We start from the raw sequence: 13,365 nt of genomic DNA, 5'->3' as shown, positions 1-13,365 counted from the left end.
AGCTTGATCGCAGAATCACAGAATTGATGTTCTGCTCCAACCCGATGTTGAGCCTGAGCTTTGAGTGTGATTAGGACTGAGTGTTCCTTGGGTGGGTTCACAGCTCACTGTATTTTAGTTAAGCTTGTGGAGGACTTTTCATGAAGTATCTATTTCCTTGCTGCCCTGAGTCTGTACTTTTTCACATTGAAGGGTATGAGAGCCTACAGCAGGGCCTGGGTAACTCGGACATAATGAACCAAGATAGTCTCTGCAGGAACACTGTAGCAGAACACAAAGTTGGTCCTTTAGAAATCCAGTATAGGTGTTTCTTTGAGAATGATGTATCCAAATGAGTATCCACTGCTGGACAAGAGGAAGGGATCTTAATTCAGCTAAAAAACCTCTTTGTAACTATGTGCTTCCAATTGCAACTGGCAGCATCCTTGCACAGAAGCTCAGTAAGCCTCAGAGGCAGGACATCATTACCTAGCCTATTTTAGGAAAAGGTTCCCACGGAGCTGTGATAATCCTCTAACTGGACATTGACAGAAACCTGCCATTTTCTTCCCATGGCTACTGCTGCCCTGACCTACACCAACCTTTGTTTTGGGATCTCAGCAGGGCTTGGTTCTTCTGGGCACCATTGTGCTAAAGCAGAGATGCAGTTTCTAAAGGCCTCTGGTAAATACAGAGGGTGGCCAGGATGTTTGGATCCAATCCAGCTGTCAGTGTAGACACAGCGAATAATATATTGACCAAACTTGTCTGTGTCCCCTTGCAGGGATCTCATTCTGGTTCCTGCTTCACAGCAACTGAGGCTGCTCTGACAGGAGTGACTGATGCCATTAGATCCAGGAGTCACAGTTCAGTTCACATGCATGACCCAGCCAATGGACTGTGGCATGGTTTTTCAGAAAACTATTTCTTTGCAGTCTAGATTTGGTTTCAGGCTGTTACATGGGAGTGCTAGTGCCTCAGAAAGGTTATTTTGTAGTCGCCTTTATTTCTGTCACAGCAGTCCTATTTTTTTTAATTGGAGCTGCTCTGTAACAGCTACAATTATAAATCATTTTTGATATGATTTTCTAGTGCCTTAAAATTCCACCCATCTGCCCCTTGCTTTAGAAAGGGCTGACCCAGTAACACCCCTTATCCCTTTTCTTGATGTCAGCAGCATCCCCATTAGAACTGGAATCTGAAGGTTTGATTAACAAAACCAGAATTAGAAAGAATTTCATCTCCCTCGTGCAATCTGTGGAAATCCTGTGCTATCGATGAGAAGTGAGTCCTCCAAAAGTAAAGCTGGATATCAGCAAGATTGCTCGTCAACATGATAGTCCCATGTAACCAGACAGATTCCTGGTTCTGTACATTCTGTACAAGATTTGAGGTTCTGCATCCTGCTCAGGTGCCACGGTCGAATCCAGTCCTGTCCAAGATCCAGTGTCCTGCACAGGGCTTGGTCCTGCAAACAACCTCATTTCTTCTGCAAAACAGTGAGGAACGTCACTAGTGGGAGAGTGAGTCTGGGGCTGGCGTGTCCTTGAAGCAGCAGGACTGATCTGAATGAGAATATCCTGAAACAGGACTGCCTGTTTCAGATTCATTATTCATAGCAGAATTCCTTATTCATAGCAATTGCCTGTATCAATATTTCTAACATGAACTGAGACCTAACAGGAAATCCAGTGGGGTCAGGATAGGTGCAACACCCGCAGCACCTGGCAAGGTGACCTCAGGCAGGACGTGGCTGGACTGCCTGTACTGGGAGTGCAGCAGTCACTGTGCTCACTTGACCCTAGGTGTTTCTGTGGAGTATTTTTGCAAGACCACATGTAGTCCTGGTGTAATTAGGATGTATGGATTAGGAGCCCAACCACCCTGCCTTTTCAGATAGTTTACTGAAGGGTCAATAGCAGCCAGCCTGACCCACGATATGTTTGAGCTCTTGACCTTGAAGCAAAAGTGCCATCATAACCTCTTTTTCTGCAGTGACAAAGAGTAATGTGGCATGATGCTATACTGCGATTTGACCTGAGCTAGTGCAGAGAGAAACAGAGGTAACATCTTCAGCCCTTGCAGCCTTTCCCCATGCAATAGTGAGAGGCTTTGAGGCTGCTGGAGGTGGGGGAGATGCTGCCTTTGTGATGTGAACTTGCTTTTTTTTTTTTTTTTTTAAGGAAGGGAAAAACACATGTCACAGCCCAGTGGGGTACTTTGAAATGCTTTTGAAAAGCACTTTGAGGAGCTGGACTTCTCTCTAACCATTTTCTGCAGCTAAATAAGAAAAAGTAACAAAACCTGAAACAACAGTGAGTTGTTGGAAGTATAGCTGGCTCTCACGAAGCATGCTTCTAAGAGACAAACGCCTTATGACTTAGAGAATAGCTGCTGGCCAGGACAGCCTTATGAGCATCTGAGCAAAGAGAGAAGTGTGCATGTACATGTATGTTTGTATGTGCAAATCCTTTGGACATCTATGAGTGAGGAAAAAAGCCTCACTGAAAGCAGAAGGAAGTGTAGGAGTTAGCATCTTCAAATGCTCACCTCTGCTTTCTTTGAAAAATCACACCTGGCTGTGTATTTCCTTCCCAGATTAGAATGAAAACAATGACATTCCTAATGAATCCTAAAGGTGGTGAGGGGAACTTTTTATATACAGACATACAAACATTTATACGTAGGTATACATTGACTTTACATATAAAAAACCTTTGGCATTGTTTTAACAGTTTCCCTTTAGTCTTATCTTTCTCTCTGCTTCTTAAAGCTCTTTTATTTTTTTCTCGCCCACTGACACAGTTTCCATCTTTCCCCCAAATCAGAACCTGTGTGGCCAGGACCTGTATTTCTGCAACCAGCCCACTCATAGCCAGAGGAGATGAAATACAGGGCTTTGTGTGTGTGACAGATTTTCTCTTTTCCCTGGATAATTGAAAATAAATGGTGGTTAGATTAAAACAAGCAACCATGTGCTCCTACACCCTGCTACCGAGACTGGACTGAGAAATGAAAGAGATTGCTGGTGTGGGGCTGTAGTAATCATAGCTCGGAGTGATGGAGCACCCTTCAGGCAGAGGAAATAGACCCCCAGCTTGCTTCGTGTTTTATTGGTCTGATCCTGTGGAGCTGTGTTGATTTACCGCAGCGGAGAAGCAGTGTTTGCAGATGTGTGTTACTGAAATCAATTCACCCACTCCAAAGCACAGGCCCGAGGAGCCTGGGCCAGCAGGGACTCCATGCCCGCAGCAGCGGGCGAGCACCAGGACAGCCAGTAAAGGCTGGAGAAGCCAAATGACCTGTGGGCAGCAGGGCTCAGGAGGTAACCAGGTGCATTGGAAACCACCATGGTGCTTTACCACAACAGCCCTTCCCCGGGCCCTGAAACCACCAGATCCATCCAGGCACCATGGGGGAATTTTCCAAGCCCAGTGTAGAGTGGGCTCCCTGCTGAAGGGAGGGTTTGGCTCCCTTCCTCTCGGGCAATGGGACAGTTTTAAATGCTCACCCAGGTGTGGCAGGGGGCCTTGTGGACACGACCTCTTGTTCCTACTGTAAGGACAGTTCCTCACAAGTGAACTCATTCAGAGACATTTGATTTGAAGGGTCCCCAGCTCCCATCTCACAAAGGAGTGGTAGGAAAAGCTTCAGAAAGCAAGGTGATCAGTGGAAGCTAGGAGTGGAAAATCTGAATAAATAAGCAATTTTGTGAGCAATGGAGTGACTGAAATGTTCTTGATCATCTCTTCCCCCCTTTCTTGTAACATCTGCAGTCTGGGCAGACTTTCAAATATCTCCTTTGACACAATGGTGTGATGGGGCAAGGAAAAATTCAGCATCTTACTGGAAGCAGTAATGAATGTGGAAAGAAGAGTTTCCTGAGATGGGGCCAGAGGAGTTTGCAAGTTAGCTGAAATCACAATGAAAATGCATCACTTAGTGAATGTATAAATAATTCCATACATTATTCTATAGCACATCAAAACACAAAGCCAGCCTCACACGCTTCAGCAATCTTTGCTTCTGAGTGTTTTAAATGAGCTCAAAACCCTCTCAGATGCTTTTCTTCATAGGTGAATGGCTATCCAATGTACCAAAAGCAAAAATGTAATTAAACTTTAAACTCTTAAAATGGCAAGTACCGCTGGGATAACACATGGGTAAAACACAGTAATTGTTTGTATTTACTCTCCGTCTAGTTAGCATTTCTTTTCAGGTGCCTGCCACAAATGCTAGCTCAAAAAGGCAAAAACTGTAAGAATTAGTTTGTCTTGTGAATTCAGAGCTTCGAAGTGTTAATTGACTTTCGATGTGGTGTGATCTCATTACTTGCACACTGGGGAAAATGCTCTACTGGATGCTGGTAATGCAGCAGAGCTTCTCTCTCATATATTTCAAAACCTTCCCACAAATATACAACCTTCATCTCAAGCCCTGGCAGCAGTACATCCCATGTCAGAAGAGCTGAGCACCTTTAAATAGGGAGAATGTATCTCTGCTCTCTTTCCCTCAGGTCTTTTCCCCATCTTTCCCTGGGGCCATGGTCATTTCAAGGGTGTTGGAAACCCCCATGTCCTGGGAATCAAACTACCATTGCTTGCTGTGTTGTCTTCTCGCTAGGAAATAAGGAATTAAGTCCTTATAAGAAGTACAGCAGAAAGGGCATCCAGATCGCCATACCAAGACTATGGAGAGGATGTGCTTTTGCTGCCAGGTCAAATAGCAAATTGTGTTAGACCTGTTGTATTCACATATGAGGCCCTATGTCTCAAGCATGCTGAAACATTGGCACATGCAGCACCTAAATAATCCTAATAAAAGTTAAAGGGATTTATTGAATATATGAACAGAATTTCACGATATGGTCAGATCTCTGCTCTGACAGTGAGGAAATGTTTGGTTACATTTCCACTTTGTCCTGACCTTAACATGGCAGCAGTATAAAAAGGTGTAGGAAGGAAAAGCAAATATGAACTCAACCCCACCCTTTCTTGAGCATTTCAGATAATTCATAAGAGAAGGCAAGAACTTGTTCTTCAATATTTGAAGGGGTTCTGGTGTGTATGTAACTGGCAGGGACTCTGCAGGGACTCTGCAGTAAACACCGTTGGGAATTTTTCTTTTTACAGTTCCTGCCTTTTGCAATTGGGCTTCCCACAAAATCTTTTGCAATGCATGTAAGCCCTGGTTTCCAACTAGAGGTGTTACGCACAGGATGCCTTTGCAAGCTGGCCCCAGCTTGCTTCCGAGCAGATGCGAGTAAGTCCAATTTTCATACTAATGGTGCATTGAGCTTTAAACATTCAGAAGAAAACTTTGATAAAGCATCTTAGTAGCGCTTGTGATTTTTTTTTTCCCCCAGACTGCTCCAGTTTATAGGTGGTTCAGGTGGTTTCATGAGTTGCCAAAATGATCTGCATTTGCAAAGCAACTTATTCTGTTAGTGCTCAGAGACTTTATACTGAGTATTTTGCAAACAAGATTGTATCTTTCATTAGGGCCACTGAAAAGGTTGTATACCAATTCACTCTGAAGATCAGACTTCCAGTATATTGCTGTAAATAAGATCTCTAGAGAGATAAAAAAAATTGAAAATGTTTTTGGAAAGTTTCTGAACTTCTGTGGAGGTTTGATCAATTCTCAAAGCAGGAGATTCCCTTCTGTATCTAGATACTCCTTCCCCTTGACATTTACACTATTTCATCTCAGACAGCTGATCACTAGGTAAGGCAATTAAAACAAGAAAAATTAGTCCTTTTAATCCCTCCCCCTCTTTAAATCAGCTTGTGATAAGGTCTTGCTCTAAAGACCAGTGGAATTAGCACTGATAATGAAGGATTAGCCCTCATTAGCTTTATTTTTTTTTTATTTTATTTATTTATTTATTTATTTATTTTTTTTTTTATTTTGCGGTCCCTGGTGTTCATCCGGCCAATGTAGCCACCTGCAATGCAAAGCAGACACCTGCATCTGAACTGGCTGTTTGGACACCCTTAGGGGAGAGAGAGAGGTGCTTCTAAGGGGTCATTCATGCTTGGGGACTGCCTTCTCCCCAGGAGAGCCCTGTTTCCTCAACGACTTCTGTAGGAAATGTAAATGATAAGGTCACAAGTCCAGGTATTTCCTGGTGCGATCCAGAGGCTTCAGTTTCAGCTACTTTAAAACATTGTTTGGTAGCTGATTGATCATGAAGCAATTTAGATCTGAACTCAATCTAAACATACTGCAGACCCTGGAGAATGTGATTCAGTAAGAGAAATGACTTTACTTGACCATAACTAACTTGTGGCAATTATTCTTTTCTGGTGTGATGATCAAGGATATGCATGGGGAATGGGAAGACAATCCCTTTAGAAACTTTAGCTGAACGTTGTGGCCCGCTCTTTTATTTGCAACCTGCCTAGATAACTGATGAAAAGCTCACGTGCAGGAACAGACTTGCCATCTCCTTAACACTGTGGTCCAGGGTAGCAGAAAAGTCAAGTGAAAACCAACCTGCAGAAATGAGGTCAGACAAGCCAGAGGGAACTAACTTTCCTTTTAGCACCAGGGAGTCTGCAGGCTTCCCATCTACTTCCCATTATTAACAGCCAGGAGGCAAGGCAGAGGCAGTCTCTGCCCGCTCTCCAGGCTGGGAGGTGTTAATGGATGGGTGTGAGAGGATGCCATTGGGGTGCAGGTGAAAGATGAGTGATCTGAACACAGCCATCAGGCTTATTCCTGCCAGCTGCTCTGAGCCAGGTGAAGTGATATAATCACAGAGCAGGCAAGCCCAGGAGATTTGAGTGGGGGGTCTAGTAGGCAGCTGTATGCCTCCCTTACAGGAGGGTGGTGTCAGAACTGTGGGGTTTGATCTTTTTGGATGGAGAAGGTCTCTCTCTAAGTCAGAGGTCGGCACCAGCTTCTCCCTTGAAACAAGCTTCCTACTGTTCCATCCCACAGAAAGTAAGTTTCGAAAGTGTGTCATGTTTTTAATAAGTGTTTTGAATTTAGGGTTATGGATGAGGTAAAAGAGGAACCTTTTGCCAAAAGTCAGAACTAACACTGAGCTAGGTTGTGAATACCTCAGCATATGTCAATCCAGCATCATTCCCAAAGGATCACATCTTCTCAGTCTTAATTCATTTCTTTTTATTTGCACACATTTCTTTTCTTTCAGCTCTTCTCTGCCTTTCTCCTGGGCTTTCCTTTCCCTGTTTCTTTTCAACTCAAATTTCTCAATCCGGCTTCTTCTCTTTCACACCCCGTATTTGCTCTCTCGGGCCTCCTCCACTGAGACTCTCCATTCTCCACTTCTGTCCCTTTCTTTGAGCACCTGCCTGCTCCTCCCCACCCATCTCCATATCTTTGTTTTTCTCTATCTTCAGTTTTCAACCTCTTTGAAATTCTCCTTCAGTTTCCCTGTGTCCTGGTTTTTCTTATGTCCTCTTGTATTGCTTTCTTTACCTCTCAGATGACTCCTCCTCTGCACCTGTCTCCAATTTTAGGATTTCCTCTCATGCACTAATTTAGTTTCTGTCACACACTGAGTTCACCTCTCCCACTTTGCTTCATTGCAGGGAGGTTTTGTAGACTGTGTTTGCTGGTTATCTTATTTAATGCAGGGGTTGAAGATATTCTATATGTAACATGGGCTGGGCTTACTCTTCCAATGCCACTAAACAATCAGAAGATCCATAAAGGTATGCACTTTCATACTGTAGCATGGCTTTACAGCGTAATTGTGTTATCCAGCAGAAATGCTGGAAAAATCGAAGATTGTGCTTCTTCCTACTAGGTGGTGAATTGCAATTAGAGAGCCCAATGGAAAAATTGGGTTGCTTCATTTAGTTCTGCTCTCAATTCATCAGTCTGAGAGTTAATCTCTTGCCTGCAGCCACAGAAAATAGCCGCTGAAATAGCACCATTTGTTCTAGCAAGTGGGCAGAGAGGATGTGGCTAACCTGCTGAGCTTCCCCCTGCCAACTGGCTGGTATTTGGAGATCTGGGCTGAAGTTAAGATTTGCTTGTCTGTGGTTTGAAGCTAATTAGGTTTGTTGACCATCTGATGTTTTCTGTTGTGTATCAGATCTAAAACTGGAAGCAACAGGTTATTTTTGTCCTCAGGCGAAAAAGGCTGCTTAGGACCCGCCTTTCTTTCTGTGTCCAGGAGTATTGTTGAGTGCTTTATTTTCCTAAGTTCACAAAATGAGTCTGATGGGGACTCTGAAAACTTAAAACAAGGTATCTTATTGTAAATAGTACAGTATTTAGCAATTTAATTACTTTAGGTCGTTGTGAAGTGTTCATAATGCCAGGCAGTATGAATGGAAGTTGCAGGATTGTTATCATTATAGTTTCTTTTATGAGGTGAAAAGGAGAGTATCCCATGTTCGCTATTTCTCCAGCAACTTTAGATTTAATAAAAATGAGTTTGGTTTCATTCAGTGCTGTATAGTCTCTTACTGAAAAAAATAGTAGGGACACTTATCTGGCTTTTAAGAATCATCTTGAGTACATCAGCATCTTATCAAGCAACAAATGCTAGAATATGGTATCTGGCTATGCAAAGTCTCAAGAGCTTTTGTGCTCTTTTTCACACTCTAAAGGCTTTTAATTGTTATCTCATTTACTTAATGTGTAAAATTCTGATGCCCTGAGGACCTGGGTTGCACCTCTCTGTATCTCTAGCTTGCTTACTATTAGGTTTGAGTGGTGACATTAGAATGGTATTGTGGCATGTTATTAAAAATTCAGTGTAATCCTTTAAATGTAGTATGTAACTTCTATTGGTCTAAACTCAAATGTAGAGCAATTCAAGACTTTGAATCCTTATTCCTTCTCTCTCTATCCTGAACCTTATGTCTTCGTTCTGCTTTCCACTAATGGGGACCACACCACGTTGGCTCTTGTTCCATATTTTTAAAACCATTACTAGTAAGAGGTCGTGTTATGATACATTCTTTTCTGGTGAACTATGTCTGAGGGATGGATAGAGAACTCACAACCACCAATTGAAGAGGTACTAGTGTACAAATGTAAATAATTGCAAATGTGTAAGTACACATACACAGGCACATATATACAAAATCATAATTACCATCTTCTATTCCTAATGGTGCTGCTATAAAGGACGCTGTTTCTGACACAGTTGAAAGCAGAATGGTTGTTTCTGCACTTTTACCCCCATATCCTTGAATGTTTTTTTCTTGTTTTGTAATTGGTGTTCACAGTTCAAGCTCATTTCTCGTTAAGTCAGTTTCATTTTCCACTTGCACAACCCCTCCAATCTTTCCAACAGCGCAGCATGAGATAATAAAAGTATAACTATTCTCACTTGGGATTTAATTTCTTGCAATGCTGTGGACAGAATGGTAATTATACACCACTTGCTGGTTCAGGAAACTAAGCACAAAGTACTGACATTTGCATAACCTGCTAGACAATTGGTCCATGCAGTATCTGAATGCTTCATAACATTAAGATATTTATCTTCAAGACAATTTCCCTCAGGAGGTGAGAATAATATCAATTTTTGTTGATGATGAACTGATGCACAAAACTATTAATTGCCTTCCTAATGACACGTAAGGAAGAGTCACAAGTCACACCTAGGTTTCTTCACTGATGAACTTTTAAACATCAGACCAAATTCTCATCAGTAACTCATATGGTATATTTGGATTTAACAGATAATTCATCTTTCTGTTTGCATATCCATCTGATATTGCTGCCTGTAATTTCGGGTTCATATTCTTTGGTAACATTAAGTAGGAGGAAGCTCAATTTCTAAAGGTTTTGCCTAGTTGGGACCTTTTGCTGTTTCGCGTTATGGAAATAGGAATCAGTTACTTTTAGCCAATTACTTTTCCAAACAAATTAAAATGATTTCTTCCATATCAAAGGCATTAGGTTAATATATTCTGTTAATTTGTTCAAATGGAATGTGTTTAGAGAATAACAAGACTGCATTCCTCTCAGGTGATGAGAAAATTTTGATAAGGTTGGGAGGCTAAATGTTCAGACAGGTGGGTTTTGATAAAATGTGAAGAGACTGTATGGCCATAAAAGATTTGGTAGAACATTTTAAAAAATATGACTTTAAAAATATAGAAATATTGTTAACATAGATTAATTCTTAATGAGTGCATGAAGAACCTTCATACATATATATATATATATATATATACACACTACTAAACTACAACTATATAGAAACTAGTTTCGGTTCTAAAAGGGCATGTGTGGAAAGCGTTTTTTTTGGGGTTTTCTCTAGTATGATTTTTTTATTTAATAACGGCTAGTCTTTTTGCCCTGCTAGACTAAGAAATCTGTGAATATGAAGAGACTAGCAAACTGCATGCAAGCTTTTTGCTTAATAAGAATTTTTTTCTTTAACAGCAGACTTAAGATGTCTCTGATCAGTTAGTGTTTGAGTATTTCTGGGACTTTATACAATGAGCTGGCAGAATCAAACCTTGCCAAGTAAAAAGTGTTAATTAAGTTCTACCTAACGTCAGTGTATTATGTAAAGAAGCTGCAACAGGGGAGGTTCAGGCTGGATATCAGAAAAAGGTTTTTCACTGTGAGTGTGGTCAGGCACTGGAACAGGCTCCCCAGGGAAGTGGTCACAGCACTGAGCCTGCCGGAGTTCAAGAATTGTTTGGACAACTCTCTCTGATTTTTTTTTTGGGTGGTCCTTTGGGGACCCAGGAGTTGGACTCGATGATTCTTGTGGGTCCCTTCTAACTCAGACATTCTATGATTGTTAATACTGTTTTACTCTCACCTTATCCATCCACTCATCCAACCGCAGGCATGGTATTTCTGCATATTGGACACTTCTTCATTACAAGCTCCACATATAGTCAAGCAATGAGATCATGTGCTTTTTTAATGGGAGAAATTCAGGCACAAAGAAACTAAACGAGGTCAAAAAGAGGGAAAAAGTAAACAACTGTCTCAAATCTCAGTCCTCAAGCGGGATATAAAACCTGGATATTTTGATATTCGTGATATTTCATATTTTGATATTTTGTCTTTACTGCCTTAAATTTTGAGCTATTGCAGTCACTGAACAGCAAAAGTTTTCAGGTCTGCAGTCTCCCAGAGATCTCTTTCCCTTCATTAGTCTAAGCTGCAATTCATCATTGTCTTACCAAAAACCAGGCAAACCCAAGCTCTGTGGTGAACCGACAGTGTGGAGCGCTTCCTTCCCTTTTTCCTTGAACTCTCTTTTGTATTACAGATCAGTAGCTCTCACAGCTGTCATAGCTGATGCTGAGCTTTCCAGCATCAGTTTTCTGGAAGGACTTGTCTACTTTCTCCCACTGGCTTTGTAAGAATGTGGCAGTGCATGAGCAAAGGTGAATTCTATCTGCAGCTAAGATCATGCCCAGGTGACAGCAGTGCTAGACCTACTGCTGCTCAGCAAGTTGCCCCTGACTGACTGATCTGCAGTAAAGTGTTGTGAGTCCCAAGAGCAGTACAATTGCAAGCCTGGTGGTGGGCTATTAACACTTAGCTGTGTCAGTACAAGAAGCTTTCAAATGGGTCTATGATCAGGGATGGTGACCTGACGGAGAGGTAGTATTGCATGGAGGGGCTGTAACACAATGTCAGGTAATGAGCTTGTGAGGGGAGGCTTTCTTTGCAAAACTAGATGCTTGCGTTTGAGTACATTTGCTCACCACTCCACCTGGAGGACAGCATGTTCATGTTGTGCACTTTTGTGCCTTACAGGAAAGGGTTAGAGGAGATGTTTGGATTAGCCCTTGTCAAAGCCAGGGCAAAGCTCCAAGCTGCAGTTCAGCTTGTCAGACTCCCAGGAACCAGCCATGTCCTGATTAACAAAAAGAGAGTTGATCAAGAAATGCTGTGTAAACTTCCTCAGAGCTTGAAGAGTGAATTCCTTCCCAATCCTCTAAGACCACATCACAGTTGTGCTAATATACCTTGCTAATCCAGCCATGAGACTTATACTAATGTACTGCAACCTTCCCAAGGAGCTCACTGCATTTACTAGTTATCTATGTAAAGCTGGAGTAAGGTTTTGTTATCAATGTCATGTAATTCTGCTCATTGCAAAACCAAACAGGGCAAGTTGGCACCACCGTATGGGTATGGTATTGCCCTATGATATGACCTCGTCTCTGTTTCCTTCCTGAAATATTTACTATTGTGCATTAGCAGAGCTATCTAAAAATGCGACAGGTCTGCAGAAATCTGGTGCCATGCTGCACTGAGACTTGTGTCTGAATAGCCTGCCATTTTATACCAAAATAACAATGTGACTCCACGCTGTTCTGTCCTGCTGTGTCTCTGGTAAGGCCACCATGCTTCTGTGCAAACTGGCATCCAGGTGTACTCATTAGTTCAGCTGCTGTGAGTCAAAGCTGGTGGTCAGCAAAGGGATGAGTAGCTGTGAAGAAGATACCAGGAAAATAGACAAACAAGCTCTGGTAGCTGTTGTGTGTGTGGAGCGCTTTTGTATTCATGACAACCTGTTCATTTGCAAAGAGCACAGAAAATCAATCAAAATCAAATGCAAACAAAGAAATGAGAAATTAATCAGGAAAGCCATGGGCTAATCACATGGCACCCTCCTCAATTACTCTAACAGAAAAAGCACAATTGCTGATAATGGCTCCTGGTCTATAATGGCAGTCTTTCCAATCAAGCACTTATTCAGATGTTAGTTAATTAAGTGAGCTGTATGGAACAGTATTCCACTTTTTTTTTGGTTTAATGAGATAAATGGATTCAATTTCCCAATTTCATACACCTTCCTCAAAGGCTGTAAAATGAGAACCATATACGTAGGTTTATATTTGTGTATAGCTTCCTAAATGTAAAGGCAGGAATACAGGTCTCAGAAGAGCTCTGCATCCACCACAGAAAATTCTGCCTTTATGTAATCCCTGTCATATAAATCAAGCTTCAATTTCAAAACTACTGATCTATACTTTTCATGTTCTAGGAACCCTCTCCTTCATTTACTGGAAATCATTTCCTAGTCTAGACTGGGAAACCAGCAGCAGAATTTTCACAGAAGATATCTGCTGCCCAACTTGTGCAGAAACTTTGCTCCTTAAAAGGTTTTTTTTTTTTTAAATGTGAGAGTGAACCTTGTGTCAAAATAATGAGCTTCATGCATTCAAATCAGAGCTTGAGTGTTAATTAGGCCACTCTTACTAAAATGATTTATTGAATTATATTTGGTATTAGGAGCCCTAAGTTTTCCTCCACAGAGAGACAGTGAAAATCACCTTCATCAATCTTCAAGACTTTGATAAACTTATTTTTTCCTCTTTTTTTAATTAAATAATCTACTCTGAGAGACTGATTGAATAGTTCAAGACATTGAGAAGCCTCATAAGAAAAAACAAATCTTGATTTTTAGGT

Source organism: Cygnus atratus, chromosome 6 (genome assembly GCF_013377495.2).
Source record: "Cygnus atratus isolate AKBS03 ecotype Queensland, Australia chromosome 6, CAtr_DNAZoo_HiC_assembly, whole genome shotgun sequence".
NCBI classification, from domain to species: Eukaryota; Metazoa; Chordata; class Aves; order Anseriformes; family Anatidae; genus Cygnus; species Cygnus atratus.
This window is presented reverse-complemented; position numbering follows the sequence as displayed.